The sequence below is a fragment of the Narcine bancroftii genome, chromosome 10, assembly GCF_036971445.1.
Source record: "Narcine bancroftii isolate sNarBan1 chromosome 10, sNarBan1.hap1, whole genome shotgun sequence".
In the NCBI taxonomy this organism is placed as follows: domain Eukaryota; kingdom Metazoa; phylum Chordata; class Chondrichthyes; order Torpediniformes; family Narcinidae; genus Narcine; species Narcine bancroftii.
The window spans coordinates 39,973,359-39,993,673 of NC_091478.1; the positions used below are offsets into that span (position 1 = coordinate 39,973,359).

The window sequence follows — 20,315 nt, forward strand, 5'->3', positions numbered from 1 at the left end:
TTCGAAGGTACGGGCATCAACAAGTCGCCTACCTCGGGGGTCGACCAGGAGGCCATGGGTGAGGAGGAAGTCAACACTCAGAATGGAGGTTGGGAGGAACGAAACAGTGAACCTCCACGAGAACTTCCACTGGCCGATCTGGAAGTGGACGGTCTTGTTACCATACATTCGGATCTCCATTGAATTGGCTGCACAGAGTGGAGGTGTTCGAGGCCGGATACAGGACTCGATGGCTGTGGCCGTGATGACGTTGATCTGGGCCCCGGTGTCAACAAGGAAGCGTCGGCCGCTGATTGCATCTTGAAGGTAGAGAAGACTGTGTTCTTGGCCAGCCGCTGCAGCCATTAACAGCGGCCGGCCTGCTTGTTTCCCTGACGGCTGGTGGAAGAAGCAGAGGCCTGAAGTGGATGGCTTGCTTTTGGCTATGCTCTATGAAGCCCCTGCAGGGGCTGAGTGTTCCTCCACAGCGCTAGAGGAAGGCTTGGCGTGGTCATGCCCGGGACTCATAACCAGTTGGACTGCTAAGCCCTCTGGGAATCATTCAAGCCATAGCTCCTTAGCTTTTTTGAGCAACCTTCCCCTGGGGTCGTCAAAGCTTTCCTGGGACAGTAATGGCCGGATATCTTTGGGAATATGGTGAAGGAAGATGCGCTCAAAGAGTGGGCAGTTGGTGTGATAGCCCATGAGTGTGAGTGTGAGCATCTCATCCATCAATGCGATTGGAGTTTTGTCTCCCAAGGTGTCAAAGTGCAGCATCCGAGTGGCATGCTGGTACCTGGAGAGGTCGAGGGAGCCGGTGAACACCCGCTTGATGGTCCTGTACTTATCTTCCGCGGGAGGGTGCTGAACAAGGTGCAGCACTCGTTTGGCAGTGGCCTGGTCCAGGGCGGCAACCACATGATAAAACTTGGCTGTGATGAAATCTGGCGGAGGTGAAACTGAGCCTCTGCGTGGCTGAACCAGGTCTCCGGCTCCTGAACCCAGAAGTCAGGAAGCTTGAATGTTATAGTGTTGATTGAAGACTCGTCCATATCAGGTTCAAAGGCGTTTGAACCTGTCAGGGTCACCAATGTAGCGATGGCTACTCAGCTTACTGAATAACTGCACAACCAGACGGGTTGAGTTCAGTGAGCAAAACTGATTTATTGAGTCTTATGCTCCCAGCCTGGAGCTGGCTGAGAACCACGCCGTGGGCCCTGACACCGCCAGGGCTTCACATGAGCGCGGGCTTCTAAGCCTGGTGCCGAGGTCGGAAAGAAACCCCCGATGGTGCCATTTTGGCTGCCTGCCCCACCACGTGCGTGACATGCAGGGCCATTTGCCTCCCTAATGGTGTGCCGCCACAGTGTAATTAAAAATCAATACAGAAGTACAGGTATCCGAGTTTGATAAATATACTCCTCATACTTTAACAACATTGGTTCTTCAACAACTATAGTTGCTAAATGTACCATTGTGAAATTAATCATTTATCACCTCATCTGTTCATCAAATATACTGAAATCAACGTTTGCTCGCAGATCAGTGGCTTATTTACTCCCTTAATGATAACAGATGCAATAACTTGCTTCCAATTCTCAAGTTCATTATCCCTCAGGGAGACATCATGTGATGCCTTAGGATCAACGCGGAGGCTCCTGGCTCCCTTGGGAAATTTTTTTGTTAAAGAGCTAAATAAGTAATGTTCCAATTCTAAAAATAGTTTTGAAATACATTTAAACCTCTTTATTCTTATAATGCCTCAGGAAAAAAAGAAAAAGTAATTGCAACGACCTCTGGAACCCGACAGGAAGAGAAGAAAAAAAAGATGAGGACTACCCTGACGGCGAAGCAGGGACCTGGAGTTCATGCTGCCTCCCGATCTTGTGAGTCTCTGGAGGAGACGTTTTCTGGTGTCTCTCATCCATTACTTTGGAGAGATGGCATCGGTGAGGAACCAGGAAGTGAATCACGCATGCATGAGAAGTCACATGTGCCCGGTGCCACCAAGCCTGAAGCGTTATTGGGAGTGCAGCTTGTTGAAAGTCAGGGACCTCGACCGTCACCTGAAGAGGAAGAACTGGGTTCCAGAGAGGGCTCGTTAGCTGAAGAGGAAGAAGAAGAAGATATACAGGAAGAGGAGGTCATTGAAGAAATTAAAATTACTCCACAGACTAAAACTGAAGACTTATCCCTAGTGATAATGCAGCAGATAAAAGCAATGAAAGGGGAAATAAGGGAAGGGTTAAAGAGTTTGAAGACTGAAATTAAAGTGGAAACTAATAAAGTGTTGGATGCCGTAAATAAAATGAAGTTGGAGAAAATGGAAGAAAAATTACAGGATGATATACAGCATGTTGAAGACTGTATCTAATGTGGAAAATATAACTACTGGTTTAACTCCAGAAAATAAAAAGCTTTCAGATACAGTGGATGCATTGGAGAATTTTAGTATAAGAAGCAATATTAAAACTGTAGGCCTCTCAGAAGGAAAAGGTATAGATGTGGTTCGCTTCTTTCAAGGTTGGATTCCTAAAGGTTTGGGAGAGGAGAATTTTGAAGATTGAAATTGAAAGAGCTCATAGGGATCAGAGGCCAAAACCTCTCCCTAATCAAAAACTGCGTTCAATATTAATAACATTTTGATAGAGAGAAAATTTTAAGTCTTGCTGTGAAAGGAGCGAGGGAACGACAAGGTCCCTTGTTATGGGAAGGGGATAGAATTTTATTCTACCCTAATTTGAGTGAAGATTTATCGAGGAGAAGAAAAGAATTTAATCCCGTTAAAAAATTTCTTTATGATAAAGGTTATAAATTTGTTCCTCATTATCTGGTAACTTTGAAGATCTTCGTTCTGGGAGAAAATAACAGATTTTCTTTTACTAACCTGGCTCAAGTGGAAGAGTATGCGTTGGGTGTTCCTGAAGTGCAGCCTTTAGGAGCGGTTGTGGACTTGATGCAATAAACTTTTTTTTTTCTTTTATTTTAATTTTAATACTGAGATGGAAGAAAATGAAGAAATATTCTTTGTTTCCCCTTTTTTCTTTTGATTTCTGAGAAGACATTTTAATTGTGATTAACTAATAAATTCATTCATCTTAATTAATTAAGTGATTAAATCTTATATATTAAATATACCAAGGAAGTTGGGAGGAGTGAGAGGTGTTGCTTGCTGCGGGTATTTGTGTCCTTGGTCACAATCTGTAAAGTTAAAGGAGTTAGTGATGTATTAGACAACACCTATTGGGAGGGATTTCTTTTACATTATTATAAGTATGTAACCATATACATTTTTCTGTATTTTTGTTTCTTTTTTCAGATTGCTGGGGAGGCGTGTCCTGGCACATGGGATTTTTATTGGATTTTGAGGAAATTTGCAAGAGGAGGCAATGGAGGGGGATTGATTATTTGGTCTAGATGAGTAATGTGATTATGTTTGTACAGTTTAATGTCGATAAAAAGAGTATTCACATATTTCAAGAAATTGGGAGTTGAAAAAGAGACTGGGAGCAGATTGGAAACTCCCTAAACAAAGTCAATTTGAAGATACAATAACAGATAGATTTGTTGTTAAGAAATTTATTACTAATACTTATATAAATTACAAGATACTGTAAAGAAAAAAAGATTTATATAAATCAAAAATCCAATGGGAGAAAGATTTAAATATACAAATTCAGGAGGCAATTTGGTCAAAATTATGTTATGAAAGTGTTACGAATACGTAAATGTTAGATATCAACTGGTTCAATATAATTTTCTTCATCAATTGTATTATATGCCACACAAGTTAAATGGACTTGATCCTAATTATTCAAATAAGTGTTTTTGATGTGTGAAACAAATAGGGACTTTTTTTGCATTCAGTGTGGTCTTGTGGAAAGATTTTGGAATGAAGTGAGTTTATTATTCGGGCAAATTATGAAGATAAAGATACCAAATGATCCAAGAATATTTTTACTTGGAGGTATTTATGAAAAGGGTATAAAATTGAAATTGGACAAATACCAAGAAAATTTTTTAAAGTATTGCAATAGGAACTGCAAAGAAATGTAGAGCGAGATCAAGGAAAGGTGATAGAGAAGTGTTATTTAGTAGAGGGTATAATGAGATGCAAAATTGTATACCTTCGGAAAAAATTACAAATAGTTTAAGGAATAGAGTTGAAAATTTTTATAGTATTTAGAAACCAAATATGGATTTTATGGATCATTTTCTGTCCAACTCTTCTATCTTATCCACTCCTCTTAATTAGTTAGTAATTTTTAAAAACATTGTAATATTATTGTATATTAAATGATAGATGTTCCTTTCTTTTACTTTTGGGTGGGAGGGAGGATGGGGAGAAAAATACAAAAGTATTTTTTGTAGCATTAGCTGTGGATAATGTTTTATTAAATTTTTCCTGTAATCATGCAAACAATTAATTTTAAAAAAAATTAGGGGTTGATGTAGCTTTCTTTCAAAAAACACATTTAACTGAAAAAGAACATTTGAAATTAAAAAGAGATTGGGTAGGACACATAATTTCATCCTTGTTTAATTCTAAAGAAAGAGGAGTGGCAATTCTGGTAAAAAAAATCTTCTGATTAAAGTCCAACAGATTATTTCAGACCCTGCAGAGAGAGAGGTAACGGCACATTGTCAAATATTTTTGGAAATGTGAACTTTTTTTTCCAATGTGTATGTTCCAGACATTGACGACGAGAAATTTATTCAAGATGTATTTCTAAATTTAGCAGGAGGCACATGAAAATATTTTAGTAGGAGCGGATTTTTGTTTAGACTCATTATTGGACAGATTGACCCGAGTAATGACGAGATCAAAAGCAGCTAAAGCTACATTGGGTTTGATGAGAGATTTGAATTTAATAGAGATATGGAGAAGAATCCATCCTAGACAAAGATTATTCATTTTATTTCAGTAGAAAGCAGGGAATTAAAAATTGAAAGGAAGTTATTGGAGATGTTAAAACTGATCATATCCAGGTTGGGAAGGGAAGTCTGTTAATGATTAACCAAGTAATTTTTTTTGATTTAAAAAAAAATCAAAACAGTCTGGATATACAGACTCACAAAAGGATTGATGCAATTTCCACTGGAACCTTTTCAGCTGAAAAATGACGTTCAAGTGAGGGCAAATTGTTTGCCTGATGAGGAAATAGTCTGAGCAGGAGGAGACAACTGAGTTGGATGTGAAGTACTGGATTCTTCCTGGAGTGTGTGTACTGAGCAGTTTAACGTGCACCATTTCAGAAAGGGAGTACACCATAGTTATACCAGCATTTCTGGACCCGGAATTAGACATTTTGGCACCCGCCTTTCGGTGCTGGATATTTTGGCGAAAAATAAAATACTCTTGTAGCCCTTTGGACATTTTGGGGAGGGAGGTTCTGCAACATCAGGGGTTTAGGCAGTGCCAGGGGTTCAGGCAGTATGATGGGATGGAGTCAGCCAGCAGACGGTGAGTGGGACGGGCAGGCCAAAATGTCCCGTGACCGCCAAAATGTTCTAAACCCACATGGACCTGCCTCAAAAAAAATGCTCGGGGTAAGATTTAAATGCAAAGAATGGGAAAACTTCAGAATTCTCTTCCATGGACAGCAATTGCTGTTAATTTTCAATCGAGTTTGAAAATGTTTTGTGAACAATTCCTGTTGAAGGGATGCAGTGCAAATTTGTTGAGCTCATCAAATGGCACGTGAACCTCAAACGCTGAATGGTGTTCTTCTGTTCTGATCATCAAGACTGTGAATTTTCCTTTCTTTTTTAATTTCTCTACATTTGGTTGCATCCTCATTTCTCAGTTGATTGTGCACTTGAAAAGCACAAATGCCACCTGAGTTCATGGCCATTCATTGCAATGAAGGTAGTGAACAGTTTTAAACTTGGGCATTAGATCATGACCCTGCTCTGCTCTCAATAGTAATGGCACCTTCTGTGTCAAATAGCGTCAAATCTACTTCCATGACATTTTCTGGGTCATGTCAGTTAACAGTTATCCAAAACCACTGTTCTTAGATACTTCCTGCAAAGCCAACATTGCTGGGCGAATCAAGGAAACTTGAATGCTTTATGGCATTTTGTATTAAAGCCACTCGCTCTACAAATCCATCAGCCTTCGCGCACTGTGTACCAGTGGAAAACCACAAGAGAAGTCAATTGACCCAGATAGAGCAAGGCCTGATTTTTTTTTTCCATTGGCCATGAACAAGCCCCAGCCTAATCTCCTCCTGGGTTATGCTCAACCCCCACCGACCAATTCCCCTGGATCATCTGTCCTGTCACAATCACTTTCCGCGTTGTGCACAATAAATGGAGCTATATTTTAAGACTCGCTGAACCAGGAACTCCAAAATAAGCCTTCAAATGCAATCGCGCACCACAGCCTGCTCATGACGACATACAAATAATAATGAAGCACAGGAATTTTTGAAAACACATGCCAGCAAATTGTAGTTCACCCTTTTAATTGTGTGCACAATGGATACTCCATGTTGTACTCGCACCCAATCCGATAACAACAGCACAACTAGATAGACTGCTAAAAATACGTTAGCGTGGCATGCACCCTGAAACATGCAGTGAAACTTTTTGTGTTGCCAGGCTGTCTGCAGAACTCCCAACTGCCAGATTATTGCTGCACTGACTGTGAGTATATGGGTCAGCTCTCAGCATAAACCCTCCAAGGCAACCACAGTACAGCAGTGGGAAGACTTGCCACGGAGGCATATGGGATGGCAGAGGTTAAGTGATTTGGGGAATCTGGAGTTCTGCCTTTGCATCTGGGCACTGTTTCCATGATGGCCCAGCTCAACGGGCCCCCCACACTGAGCCACTGCCAGCTAGTCGCCTTTCCAAGGGCTAAAAATTGCAGTACACTGCATCAAGCTATAGACTGCAGGGATGCTGCGATCGGCCATGGTGAGTGAGGCTTGTGAGCAAATTTTTTAAATCTATCACACAAAAAAGAAATTCTCGCAAAGCCTTTGAATAAATCGTTCATGCTCCAATGGGACTCTTTGCCAAATTGTTCCTGGTGATTTCTAAAATTAAGTTGCACTTTCAATGGCAAATTTCTCCTGGTAAAACAAGGAAAGGGGACTGGGCGCAGGATGACAGTAACTGCATGTCTGACATATTTCAATGAGATCACCTCTCATTTTCCTAAGCTACAATGAGAACATGGTGAACTTGCTTAACCACTTCGCATGTTAACTGTTTCACCTCAGGAATCCATCTATTGGACCTTTTCTTTGCTGTCTACAAGTGAAGCATCCCTCAACTTTAACATGGAAATCAAACTGACGAATTGTAAATTTACATCCATTCATCCGTACCTCACAAATGGAGGCCAACATTTCCATAGTTGCCCTCATTACTTGGACCTGCATGCTAACAGTTCATGTTTCATGCATTAGGATCCCCAAATCCTTTGTACCTCAACATTTTTATTGAAATATATAGATTTTATCACTTTATTCCTTTTTGGTGGATAATGACACATTTCCCACACTGTGCTCCATCTACAATACATTAACCTATGTTATTTTGTAGATTTTTTGTCTTCCTCCTTGATCTACCACTCTGTATATCAGTAGCAAATTTGGACAAGTACACTCAGTCCTTATATCCACATTATTATTAATGACTAGAAATGATTCTGATCCCCAACGTGCAACCCATTAGTTTTCTGTCAGATAAAGGTCTGTTATTGTCACATAATACTACATTGAGAATGTAACACGCATGAAATTCTTTAACTTTTGTCTACCCGCAAGGCAGACAGAGATTCTCCACTTTGCCAGCGCCCCTCACAGAAACCAACAGCACCTGGTGTTCCTGGGCAGTCTCCCCTCCAAGTACTGACCAGACCTGAGCCTGCTTAGCTTCCGACAATCTTATTCAGGTTATTAGACGCTGCTACTTTCCAATCGCCAACCTGAAAAATATTCCCACCCCAACCTCCTCATTTCAATCAGTAATCTTTTGTGCAGGCATCCCACTGAATGTCGCGTGAAATCAAAATACATTTAGTCATTACATTCAAAGAAATCTACAAACAGCTCATTTTTCATAAAGCTGCAATAACTTGGCTCAATTGTCATGTGATTTCCTAAATATTTTGCTATTGCTACCTTAAGCTGCTGTCTATAAGGAGGTTGCCCTTGTGTCTGCATAGGTTTCCTCCCATATTCCAAAGATGTTAGAAAGCTAATTGGTCACATGGGTGTATTTGAGCAGCATGGGGCTGTTAGCAAGAAGAGCCTGTTACCGTGCCTTTTAATGTCACTGTTCATAAAGTCAACTTTTCTTGCTTGTGATAAAATGATAAAGGATTCCAGCACCGTCCCAATGATTTTTGCCTTACCTCTTTCTTGAATAATTGTGCTGCATTTTGTGCTTTTTTGATCACCTGGGACCTCTCCAGAATCTGGGGAATTTTGATCGATTACATACAGCACTTTCACTATCTCTGCACCTGGAATCACGCCCAGTGGACTGGTTAAGCTTCAGTTTGGCCCAATTTTGTTCCAGTTATAGAGATAACTTTACATTTGCTCCCCCCTCCCCCACAAATCCTTTGATTACCCATTACTATTGGATTTTTTTTTTACAGTTTTCCATTTTGAAGACTGATCCAATTATTTTGAAACTCTGGCACTTCTCCATTTGCCATTATTAATTCTCCAGTTTTATCCTCCGAGCAACCACCAATTATTTTAATAACTTCTTCACTTCGAACCTTACAGAAGGTTTTCATGTTTCTTGCTGCTCTGCTCTTGTACTCTATCTTCTCTAATCAGTAATTAGTTAAATTATTGCCCTTCATTATACTTTCAAATGCATTATTGGTTTCTAATACTTTCTCAATCCTCCGTCAACTCTCCCTGCAGCAGAGTTTGCCCCTTTATTCAACAGGATACTATGTTTAGCTTCTTCAGTTAGCCACGGATGATGCATGTTTGTGCAAATGAAGCCAAATTGGGCCAGCTGATTGGCAGAATTACTAATACGGAGTTGGCATTTCACTGCTCGTGAAGTCAACTTCTCTTGCATGCAGATATAACAAAGCAACATTTCCCTTCTGGCAACACTCCTTTATTATCCGTTGGATAAAAGAAACACCAACTGCAGACGAAATAGCAAAAATTAATTGTAGTGCATCGAATGACTCGAAGACTTGTTGACTCAAACCAAGGGTTTTATTAACAAAACAGTGGAGTGTAGTACAGGTACATGATCCTTTATCTGGACATCTAAAATCCAAAAAGCTCCTAAATATGGCAAGTGGGGGTCGGGGTAGGCAGCCGAGGGACCAGGTTGGGGGAAGCGACCGGGCAGCCAAGGGACCACGATCGGGGGAGGCGGCTGGGCGAATGGAGGGGGGTGGGGGTGAATAAGGCAGCACAAATCAGATGGGCTTTCCGAAATACGGAAAAATCAGAAATTCGGAACACACTGTCCCCCAAGGGTTCCGGATAAAGAATCGTGTACATCGAGATCGACCAGTCCAGACTGACCTGAATCTGGTTAGGTGCAGCCCTTTATGACCTGGCCAGTAGGAGTGGCTACGGCTCTCAGCCAATCATTATCACTATATGCAAATATATACAGTGGTGATAGGATCCCATAATATCACATTAACCTCCAATTACGGAAGTAGTTTGCAAAAGTACTGGCCAAGATCGGCTAGTATGCAGTTAATTGATAAACTTATCCAGTTTAACCTGCCTCATTTGGAAGCAGTGAGGGCTTGCAGCTTGTTTGTTAATTTGGTAGATGCAAATATTTCAGTAGTGTAGAAGCCTGATCAGGCACTCTTGTAGCTCAGCACGGACCACTTATTATACGAAGACTGTCTACACTTTCGTCTCTCATTAGTCTGTTGTGCTTTTGATCGTCTGCACCTTCTCTGCTAACTAATTAAAAATAGTGGCATATTTATTCCAGAAGTGATGACATACTTTCGAACAAGTCTCCTTAAAAGCTATACATGTAACAGTACAAATCTCTGCTTCAAAATAAAAGTTTGAATTAAATACAACACATTTTCAAGTTAAATTTAGATATTATGTTGAGATTGATAGAGGACAGAAACAGGCCCACCTAGTCTATGCCAAACAACAAGCATTCTTGCTTTGTCCCACTTGCCTGCATTAGGCCCATACACCTCCAATCCCCTCTCATCCATTTAGATATCCAAATATTTCTCAGAGGAACCTTACTATGCATACCTGCTTTCACCACTCTGTCTGGAAGCTCATTCCATATGCCGACCATCCTCTCTGAAGAACTGCCCCCTCACATCTCTTCTAAATTCCTCACCTTATAGTTACAGTCTCTCATTATGGTTCTCCCAATCTAGCAAACAGATCGTCACTATTCACCTTATCTACACCCATGATTTTGTAGACCGCAAATAAGATCCCCTTCAGTGTCTGCATCATCGAGGGGTCTTTGGCAGGCTATGACCCCCCAAAATTAGGTATTGTGCCCCTCCCATTCCTACACTGCTGCTCCCCCACCTCCCAGTCCAATGCCACTGAAAAATCAGTGCTCCAACGTCCCCCCACCATGGTTACCCTAATACCCCCCACCATGGTTACCCTAATACCCCTCACCATGGTTACCCTAATAACCCCCCACCATGGTTACCCTAATACCCCCCCACCATGGTTACCCTAATGCCCCTCGATTAGATTTGTTCTGATGTTGACTCTGATCCCCTCTCAATCTTCTTCACTTCAAGGAAAACATGCCTAGTTTTCCCAGACTCTCAGAATAACTCAACATCTCTAATCCTAGCAACATTTTTCCAAACCTTTCCTACATCCTTTCGAACTTCAGAACAGCAAGGTGGTCAAATTTGCACACAATATTCCAAGAGTTGGCTCGACAGCATCTTGTCTAACCTCAACACGACACCCAAACAAGCCCGACTGACGAAGGCAAGTGTCCCAAAGACTCTCTTCACTTCTGTCCTAATTTCAGACCAATATGTAACTCAAGAAGAAGAACGGGACCATTAGAGGGCGCACAAAATCAGTGAACCGGTGCGGACTCGAAAGGCCAACATGGCCTGTTTCCGCTCCGTAAATGGTTATATGGTCCCGTAGGTCCCTCTGCTTCATTACAGTCCTCAGGGCACTGCCATTACTACTTACTCAAATCCAAGTGTGGGACTTCTGCAATCTGCAAAATGAACTCTATCTGCTATTCCTTTGCCCATGTTTACCATCTAATCTGGACCTTGCTGTAAACCCAGGAAGCCTTCTTCACTGTCCACTGATGCACACATTTTTATGACATCAGCAAACTTATTCACCTTGCCAGAATCTCGGTGAAAATCATTCATGTACATTACAAAAGGCAAGGGTACTAGCGTCAAACCCTAAGGCATGTTACTGGTCACTGTCCTCAAGTCTGAAAACTGTCCTTAACAATGACTCTGAATCCCATCACAATGCCAAGTTTTTTTTATCCAGTTGGCCTCCTATCCCATGTGCCCTAATTTTCCATGCCAACCAACCATGTGGGACCTGATCAAACTCTTAACATAATCCATAGACCATAAGATACAACAGAAGTAGGCTGTTGGGTCCATTGACCCACTCCACCATTCCATCAAGAGTTGGTCCATTCTCCCAATTAGCCGCAATCCACTCCCTTCTCCCTATAACCTTTGATACCCTGATTTTTCAGACAACAACGATCTCTGGTTTAAATATACTCAACAACCTGGCAGGAAATTCCAGAGGTTCACCATTCTGTGGCTAAGAAATTCCTCTGCTTCGTTGCCTTAAATGAGCATCCTTCAATCCTGAAGCTGTGCTTTCTTGTCCTTGACTCCCCAACCATGGGGAAACAACTTTGCCACATCTACTCTATCCAGGCCTTTCAATATTCAAAGAGCTTCTGTGATGTCACCCACTCATTCTTCTTCACCCCAAGGAGTACAGTCCATGAGCCGTCAAACATTCCTCACATGCTAATCCTTTCATTTCAATAACCTCATTCTTGTAAATCTTTTCTCAACCCTATCCAAGGATAGCACATCCTTTCTTTAACAAAACTGTACCCCATACTCCTCACCAGAGCCTTATCAAGTCTCAACCTCCCTGCTCTTCTATGCTATTCCTCTATAAATAATTACCAACACTGCATTCGCCAACACTGCAACCTTCGATTCAACCTGGAGATAAACCTTGAGGTATCCTGCACTCGGACTCCAAGTTCACTGGCAATTCCAAATTCTGAATTTTCTCCCCATCCAAACAGTAGTGTTCCCTTTTATTCCTTCTGCCAAAGTGCATGACCGTACACTTTCCAACATTGTATTTCATTTGCTACTTCCTTGTCTATTCTCCGAATCTACCTAGGTCACTCTCACCATCTTCGTTTCCTCCTCATTATATCATCTGTAAACTTGGCCACAAAGCCATTTTTTCCACACTCCAAATCATTAACACACAATGTAAAAAGTGGCCAAAACACTGACCCCTGCGGTACACCACTTGGAAATGGTAGCCAAGCAAAATAGGATCCCTTTAAAAATAAATCAACCATCTTGCTCTCATTTACTCCTGATCAAGGTTCCTTTTTCCTTTTATTCTCATGTAATAATACGTTCATATGATATATGATATACGTCAACTGTCGTAAGGCAGAGTAGTTATTAGTATCACCCAGCACCCCTTACAGAACAAGATACAGAGAAGCAAAAGAGAGTCCCTTCAGAGACAATGAGTGTCCATGAATTTGCCTCTAGCAGCCCCTCAGCTTCTACAGCCGCACAGACTCCTGTTCAATTCATCGCCAACTGGAGCTCCAGATCCAAACCTCTGACACGATCAGGGAGCCTTCAGGCTCCAAGGCCTTTTTTGTCCTCGGCACCCTTTTGAACCCCAGCTCCAATACCTGGCTCCCATGAGCCAGTGTCCAGCAGCCCTTGGCTTGGGTGGGTACCCCGACCCCAAGTCACCCACAGCCTATATTGATCTCTCAGCCACTGAGCCCCTCACTGGTCCGCCATCTGTAGGGATGTTTCCTGTTTCTCAACTGGTGGTGGAGGGGGAATGTTCTCCCCATTTCTATCCCTTCTATTAGGTTTGTGAGACATGATTCCCCATGCACAAATCCTTGCCAGGACTCCTTGATTTTCCCCTGGCTATCCAAATGTGGATACTAACATTCAGACTAACGGGTTTGCATATACCCGCATTATCCTTACAACCTTTTTATCAAAAATAATGGCACCATATTTGCCATCCTCTATTCCTCCGAAACTTTTCCTGCCCTCACCGATGATTTAAAATGTCTGCTTCGACCCCATCAGTTTCAGTCTCATCTTCCTACAACATTCTGGGATGCCCGTGATCTTGGCCTGGAGATTTACCCTTCTTGACACAATCTATGGCTTCCTACACATCTTGACTAGTGATGCAGACGTGCCTGAGGCTATCGATAGTTACCTCCCTCGCCTGCTGCTCCTGCTCCACAGCAAACGTATTTCACAAGATATTAATTGAAGATTTTCCTCATCTCATTTGGCTCTACACACAGACGCCATCCTTTCCCACATGAATGTTTTGCTCCTATTATGCAAAAAATATTTTTGGGGTGTTATGGGATCCAGAGGACCCCAAAATCCAGCAGTAATGGATATTCACCACAACACAGGGTTACTTCAACCAAAGTCGTTTTTAATTATAATTGAACACGCTGCTCTCCATTGCAGGCAAAATCATCGCTAGGATTCTACTAAATAGAATAATACCTAGTGTCGCCGAGAATATTCTGCCAGAATCACAATGCGGCTTTCGCGCAAACAGAGGAACTACTGACATGGTCTTTGCCCTCAGACAGCTCCAAGAAAAGTGCAGAGAACAAAACAAAGGACTCTACATCACCTTTGTTGACCTCACCAAAGCCTTCGACACCGTGAGCAGGAAAGGGCTTTGGCAAATACTAGAGTGCATTGGATGCCCCCCAAAGTTCCTCAACATGATTATCCAACTGCACGAAAACCAACAAGGTCGGGTCAGATACAGCAATGAGCTCTCTGAACCCTTCTCCATTAACAATGGCGTGAAGCAAGGCTGTGTTCTCGCACCAACCCTCTTTTCAATCTTCTTCAGCATGATGCTGAACCAAGCCATGAAAGACCTCAACAGTGTAGACGCTGTTTACATCCGGTATCGCACGGATGGCAGTCTCTTCAATCTGAGGCGCCTGCAAGCTCACACCAAGACACAAGAGAAACTTGTCCGTGAACTACTCTTTGCAGACGATGCCGCTTTAGTTGCCCATTCAGAGCCAGCTCTTTAGCGCTTGACGTCCTGATTTGCGGAAACTGCCAAAATGTTTGGCCTGGAAGTCAGCCTGAAGAAAACTGAGGTCCTCCATCAGCCAGCTCCCCACCATGACTACCAGCCCCCCCACATCTCCATCAGGCACACAAAACTCAAAACGGTCAACCAGTTTACCTATCTCGGCTGCACCATTTCATCAGATGCAAGGATCAACAATGAGATAGACAACAGACTCGCCAAGGCAAATAGTGCCTTTGGAAGACTACACAAAAGAGTCTGGAAAAACAACCAACTGAAAAACCTCACAAAGATAAGCGTATACAGAGCCGTTGTCATACCCACACTCCTGTTCGGCTCCGAATCATGGGTCCTCTACCAGCATCACCTAGGGCTCCTAGAATGCTTCCACCAGCGTTGTCTCCACTCCATCCTCAACATCCATTGGAGCGCTTTCATCCCTAACGTCGAAGTACTCGAGATGGCAGAGGTCGACAGCTTCGAGTCCACGCTGCTGAAGATCCAACTGCGCTGGGTGGGTCACGTCTCCAGAATGTAGGACCATCGCCTTCCCAAGATCGTGTTATATGGCGAGCTCTCCACTGGCCACCATGACGGAGGTGCACCAAAGAAAAGGTACAAAGACTGCCTAAAGAAATCTCTTGGTGCCTGCCACATTGACCACCGCCAGTGGGCTGATATCGCCTCAAACCGTGCATCTTGGCGCCTCACAGTTTGGCGGGCAGCAACCTCCTTTGAAGAAGACCGCAGAGCCCACCTCACTAACAAAAGGCAAAGGAGGAAAAACCCAACACCCAACCCCAACCAACCAATTTTCCCCTGCAGCCGCTGCAACCGTGTCTGCCTGTCCCGCATCGGACTTGTCAGCCACAAACGAGCCTGCAGCTGACGTGGACTTTTACCCCCCTCCATAAGTCTTTGTCCGCGAAGCCAAGCCAAAGAAGAACAAGAGAACAGAATTAAACTCTAATTTATTTCTTAACCTACTTAACCACTCAACCCCCCCTCTAACACTAAGCGCAGGTGTGTGTAATGTAAATTTAAAATTAGAAAAGTTCTTTGGATCACAGTCCAATCTCATTGGTTGCAGGCAATTCTTGTACGGTGCACAGAAGTCAGCATTAACAAAGTTCACCAGTCTTTGGTGCTTAACAGGCAAAGGGTTCTTGCTAGTTTTCCAAAAGAGATTCCTTTTCCAGGACATCTGCAACTGATTCCTTCTCAATCAGTCTTGCTGACGAAACTTGCCCCCTTCAGGGTTCTCCAGATGATCCTCTTTTTTTCAGGTCACCTTTCAGACCACCAATCTCCTCCTTTGACCAGGCAGCCTTCCAAAGTTTGCCAACTTTGTCCTTCCGGAACTGATTTCTGTGACTCCTCAGTCTGTGTTTCACATCCTTCCCCCTCTGAGACCAAAACTGTTCTCCCCCGCATGCAAAGATCACATGTTCCCAGGCAAGCTGCTGTCCATACTTTGTTGCCTCTTGCAAAAAGCACTCTGCAAAAGACCTGCAAATATTCTGTGTTTTAAAATGTGTGTGCAAACTGCTCTGACAATTCCTCCCAAACCACCTCTAAATACTCTGTCACTTGAGTCTCCTTTGCACTGCTGCCAAAGCCAGCACAAATTCTTTTTTAGCCCACCTTATTTCCCTCTTCGCTATGCTCTCATATTCTTTATACTCCATGAGGGATTCCCGGCCTTCCCTCCTGCCTATATCTGATGTCTGCCTTGCTTTTCCTTCTGAGATATGCCTCTATCATTACCTCCTGCCTAATCATGTCAAGATTGGCCTTGCTCCAATTTAGTTTAGTCTAAATAAATGACTTCAATCACTTCTGACGACTCGAGCAAATGAAAAGAGAAAGCAGTTTTAGGACTCGGGGTCAAAAAACTGACAACTGTTCTTGCCTTGTTTTTTTTTGCCCATTTCTCAGGGGTGATCTCATGTTTCAGGACAGCAATCAGAAATCCAAGCAGAACTCGCGCGGCTTTCCCTAAATGCCTTTCACGACAAGTTGCCACTTCAGTCAGAGATCTTGTGCAGAAATTATGAGGCAATTACTGTGTTTTTTTTTTAAAAACAGGATCTGTTTAAGATTAAGTCACGAATCCTTGAAAGCAGCTGAATGAATTCATGATCTGAAGCCCTATTTAGTTTCACACTTCAGAGCCTTATTGGTGAGAATTCCACAGTACATGATACGATAGTGAATAATCTAAATTTAATCCATGTCAATAGGTTGTAAATCAGGCAAGATGATCCTGTACGTGTGAATACAATGTGGCTCGTGTGCCACGAATCGAGCAGTGTGCACAGCCATAAATAATAAAGTCTGCCTGATTTTTACAGCGTCCTAACAAAGTTACAGAAACATTTCCCATCTCATATTAGAAACCACCTTTCAGACAGTGCACCATAACCAATTTGACTCCTATTTTGCAAAATTCCAAAAGCCAAAGAAATTCCTTCCATTTAAATGCTTGCTTCAAGCACTTTTTATGTATGCATATAACACACTAAGACATTTGATGATGTACTTTCTTATAGCCAGAGCAGAACAAACAAAATGCATTGTCAAAATACTGAAGGTACGGCTCCGACTTTTCGAACTCGGGCTGTATCTGGACCCGGCAAAGCTTCCACTATCTTACATCACGATTTGCATCCAGTCCTTTCTTGCTTATACAAGTCGTCTCTCTCCCCTTAATCATTAAAAGTTGGACACATGCGGTCACATCAGGTTAAGATTAAGTGGGCAGACTTTCCTTGCATTGTTGACAATGAAGCAGAAAAACAGCCTTCATTTCTAAACAGGGTGGCTGCCAGCCTGTTGAAAGTGGCTGTTCCAATTACATGCATTTTTTGTAAGAAGGTGTGAGGAGAGGTGGGGGGAGGGGGGGGGGGGGGGAGATAGAGAACTTAGGTCAAGAAAGCCAGGGAATGGAGTTGAGACCAAAATTTCCCCTGTGATATATGTGGAGTAGTCACCCTCAGACCAGCCCAAGACGAGCAAAAGTCTTACCTTAAACAAAGTCTCCTGGTCCCAGATCCTTTCCTCCCTTGGCTCCACTTTAAGAGTAAACCATAGCACTCAGCTTAAAACTACAGATAATGCCACTGGATCCTGATTTGGACACGCAAGATCAATACCTTTTTGAGCTGACAGCTTAGCTGTTGCTCCAGAAGCCTGTGCCAACCAGGATCTGAGTGGATCTACTGTGAACGAATACTTCAGGATATTTCAGCTGGCGCTTGTCCAATTTCTGCAGTTGGGCAGGGTTATCACATTGTTTCATAAGACAGCAGTTGCGCAATGAAACCTAATGTACAATCAGGATCATTAATTGCCTTCCTGACATTTGACCTGTATGTACCCAATCTGTTAGCAGAATTGCTGATGCCTTACTGTGAACAAATGAACACATTGCAATGGCTAAATCGTAACAATATTCTGGAGCGTTCAGACATTGAATGGTTTACACAAAGCATCGCTACACAGAATTTTTTTTTGTAAAGGAAACTGCTGCTTAGGGTCACTGTTTATGTGACCATCTTTTATTACAAAAGTAAACACTGGCTGTAGTGTTCATGGCTCACGGAGTCTTCATTGCAAGCAAGTGAAATTATAATGATTTCCTTGAGCGAGTGCGCACTGTTTCACCAAAGTGCGGAGAAGGTCCGGTACTGACTTCAGCCTCAGGTTTGAGAATGGAGCTCATTTGCTCCAAGCAGCTTCTTCCAAAACACATGAAGCCAGGAAATAATCTCTCACCCCTTTGACTGATGCTCGTTTCTTCACTTCTCATCTTGTTTATAGCCATATAACCATTTACAGAGCGGAAACAGGCCATGTCGGCCTTTCGAGTCCTTACCGGTTCACTAGAACAACTCCACTAGCTCAAACCTCCTGCTCTCTGCCAATAACCCTCCAACCCCCTCACCTCCATGTACACATCCAACCTTTTCTTAAATGACAGAAGGGACCCTGCCGCAACTATCTCATTTGGAAGATCATTCCATTCTGCCACCACTCGCTGAGTGAAAAAGCCACCTCTAATATTTCTCCTAAAGTGTTACCCTCTTACCCTAACTCATGGCCTCTTGTTCCAACCTCCCCTGCCCTCAGGGGAAAAAGTCTGTTTATGTCTAGTCTATCTATTCCTTTTATAATTCCGGAGACTTTTTTTTTCTCTCCACGTCCCTTCAGTGGGCTCCTGGTGGGTGACTACGTTGGTCAGACACACGATTGGTCGGAAGAATTGCTTGACATTCCTGTATTTCACCTAGAACAGTGGCCATTCCCTCTCTTTGCCTGAGATAATCACACGGTTTCGTCAGCGAGTATTGGTTGATGGCTTCCATCATTTCTCAGTATCGGACTGGTCCATAACAAGTTACTTACAAAAGCATCTTAGGCCGGATTTTTACATGATAGTGATTTTTTTTTAAAAAAACACACACTCATGCACCTGAACACACCCAAGTATAAAATTGGGCATTGCTGTGTTCTAAAAGAAACCATTCGAAGAAACCGTGCACTCACCTATATACAAAAATTGAACAGGAAGAAGCCCTTTGGTGCTAATTAAATGTCATCTCTGCTGCTCACACATGATACACATCACCTCCATCCCTGCATATTCATGTGTCTATCTCAAAGCCCTTTAAATGCTACTACTGTATCGCTTTCCATCACTACTCCTGGCAGCCCATTTCAAGCATCTAACACTGTCCCGCACATCTCCTTAAAACTCCTCCTACAACCTTCCACCACCACCATGAGAATAGAACAATACATCAAGGTTCTTCACCGGAGCAGAAACTGATAAATTAGCTCCATCTGGTCATCAAAATCCAAATTTTCCGGAGCATGTTAAAGAGTGAACAAACTGTAGAGATTGGAGAATATGATGGCTCTGGGTCCCAGTGTGGAGAGTAAACATTCTGTGACATATTATGTTGTGGTTGCATTGTATATAGAAATGTTTTTGGGAGATAAATTGAGGCAGAATTTTTTTTTAGTGTAGGTCACATACAAACATTTCAAAAAGATCTTATTTAAAATACTGGAGCTCTGTTCATGCTCGACATAGCACCAAGAACCTTTGCAAAAGCTTTGGAGAGTGCCCAAGAGACTTCACTAATGGATTGTTGTTTACAAAAAGGCAACAGATGAAAGAACTTGTCGGAGCCGCATACTGTCTGGAGTGGAACTTGCTGTTCTAGGAGGGTCATGTGGTTTTGCAAGCAGAGAGAGTCAAACAGGTTTCCTGAGAGAGAGAGAGAGAGAGGGAGGGAGAGAGAATTCAGTTTTACAGTCAGCAGCAGCAGCAGCTGGGCCTGGAACAGGACAAGTTGGCAAACTTGTGGAAAACCCCATTTGGAAGCTGGGTTGTAAGTGCTTGGTTCAGCCTGGTCAAAGCCTCTGTGGATCATGCAAGAGGAGAGGGCTGGCTGCCTAATGTTTCGCAGGCCCGAGCTTCTAAACCTCCATTGCTAACACTCATCCCCACAGACCAGGTGTTGGAGTCACTGTCAATGGCACCTCTATTGATGCAGGTCCCAGTCCCGACCAACACCATTCCGGCGCCCACGCCAACTCCATCACCAACCTCAGTGGGGAGGGGGGGAGTGGGAGGGAGTGAGGGAGGGAGCGAGATGGGGAGGGAGGGAGTGAGATGGAGAAGGAGGGAGGCGGAACAAAAAAACCCCACAGAATCAGCAAAAGCCATTCCCACTGTAGTGCTTGGAATAGCTTTCAGTTTAAATTTTGAAAATATGGCCAGCCTTGTGCCAAAAGAAATCCAAATCTCATTGGTTGAAAATGGCATCTTTGCGGCCTCAGAACACCTTTTTTTTGTTAGCATCGAGGCAACTGTTTAGAAACACAGGTAAAAAGTAATACAAATTAAAATTTAAAATTAAATTAAAACATTTATTATAAGTTTTAGTTAATACTCCCCATTTCTTCCACGTAACCTTGCGTCCTACCCAGTTT

At 42.9% G+C, this 20,315-nt stretch overlaps 1 protein-coding gene across 3 annotated transcripts in view; it reads right to left on the reverse strand.

The window, feature by feature from the left end:
* The window catches only part of fam13c (family with sequence similarity 13 member C), a 125,818-nt gene extending 108,271 nt beyond the window's left edge, over positions 1-17,547 (reverse strand). For 2 of the 3 annotated variants that reach the window (XR_011345562.1, XM_069900693.1), the window contains exon 1: positions 17,340-17,546. The gene's annotated coding sequence lies outside the window, so the exon portion shown is untranslated. Of the gene's footprint in view, positions 1-17,339 lie in introns of all 3 variants that reach the window. The other variant, XM_069900695.1, reaches the window with a different exon arrangement.
* Positions 17,548-20,315: the final 2,768 nt, after the last annotated feature.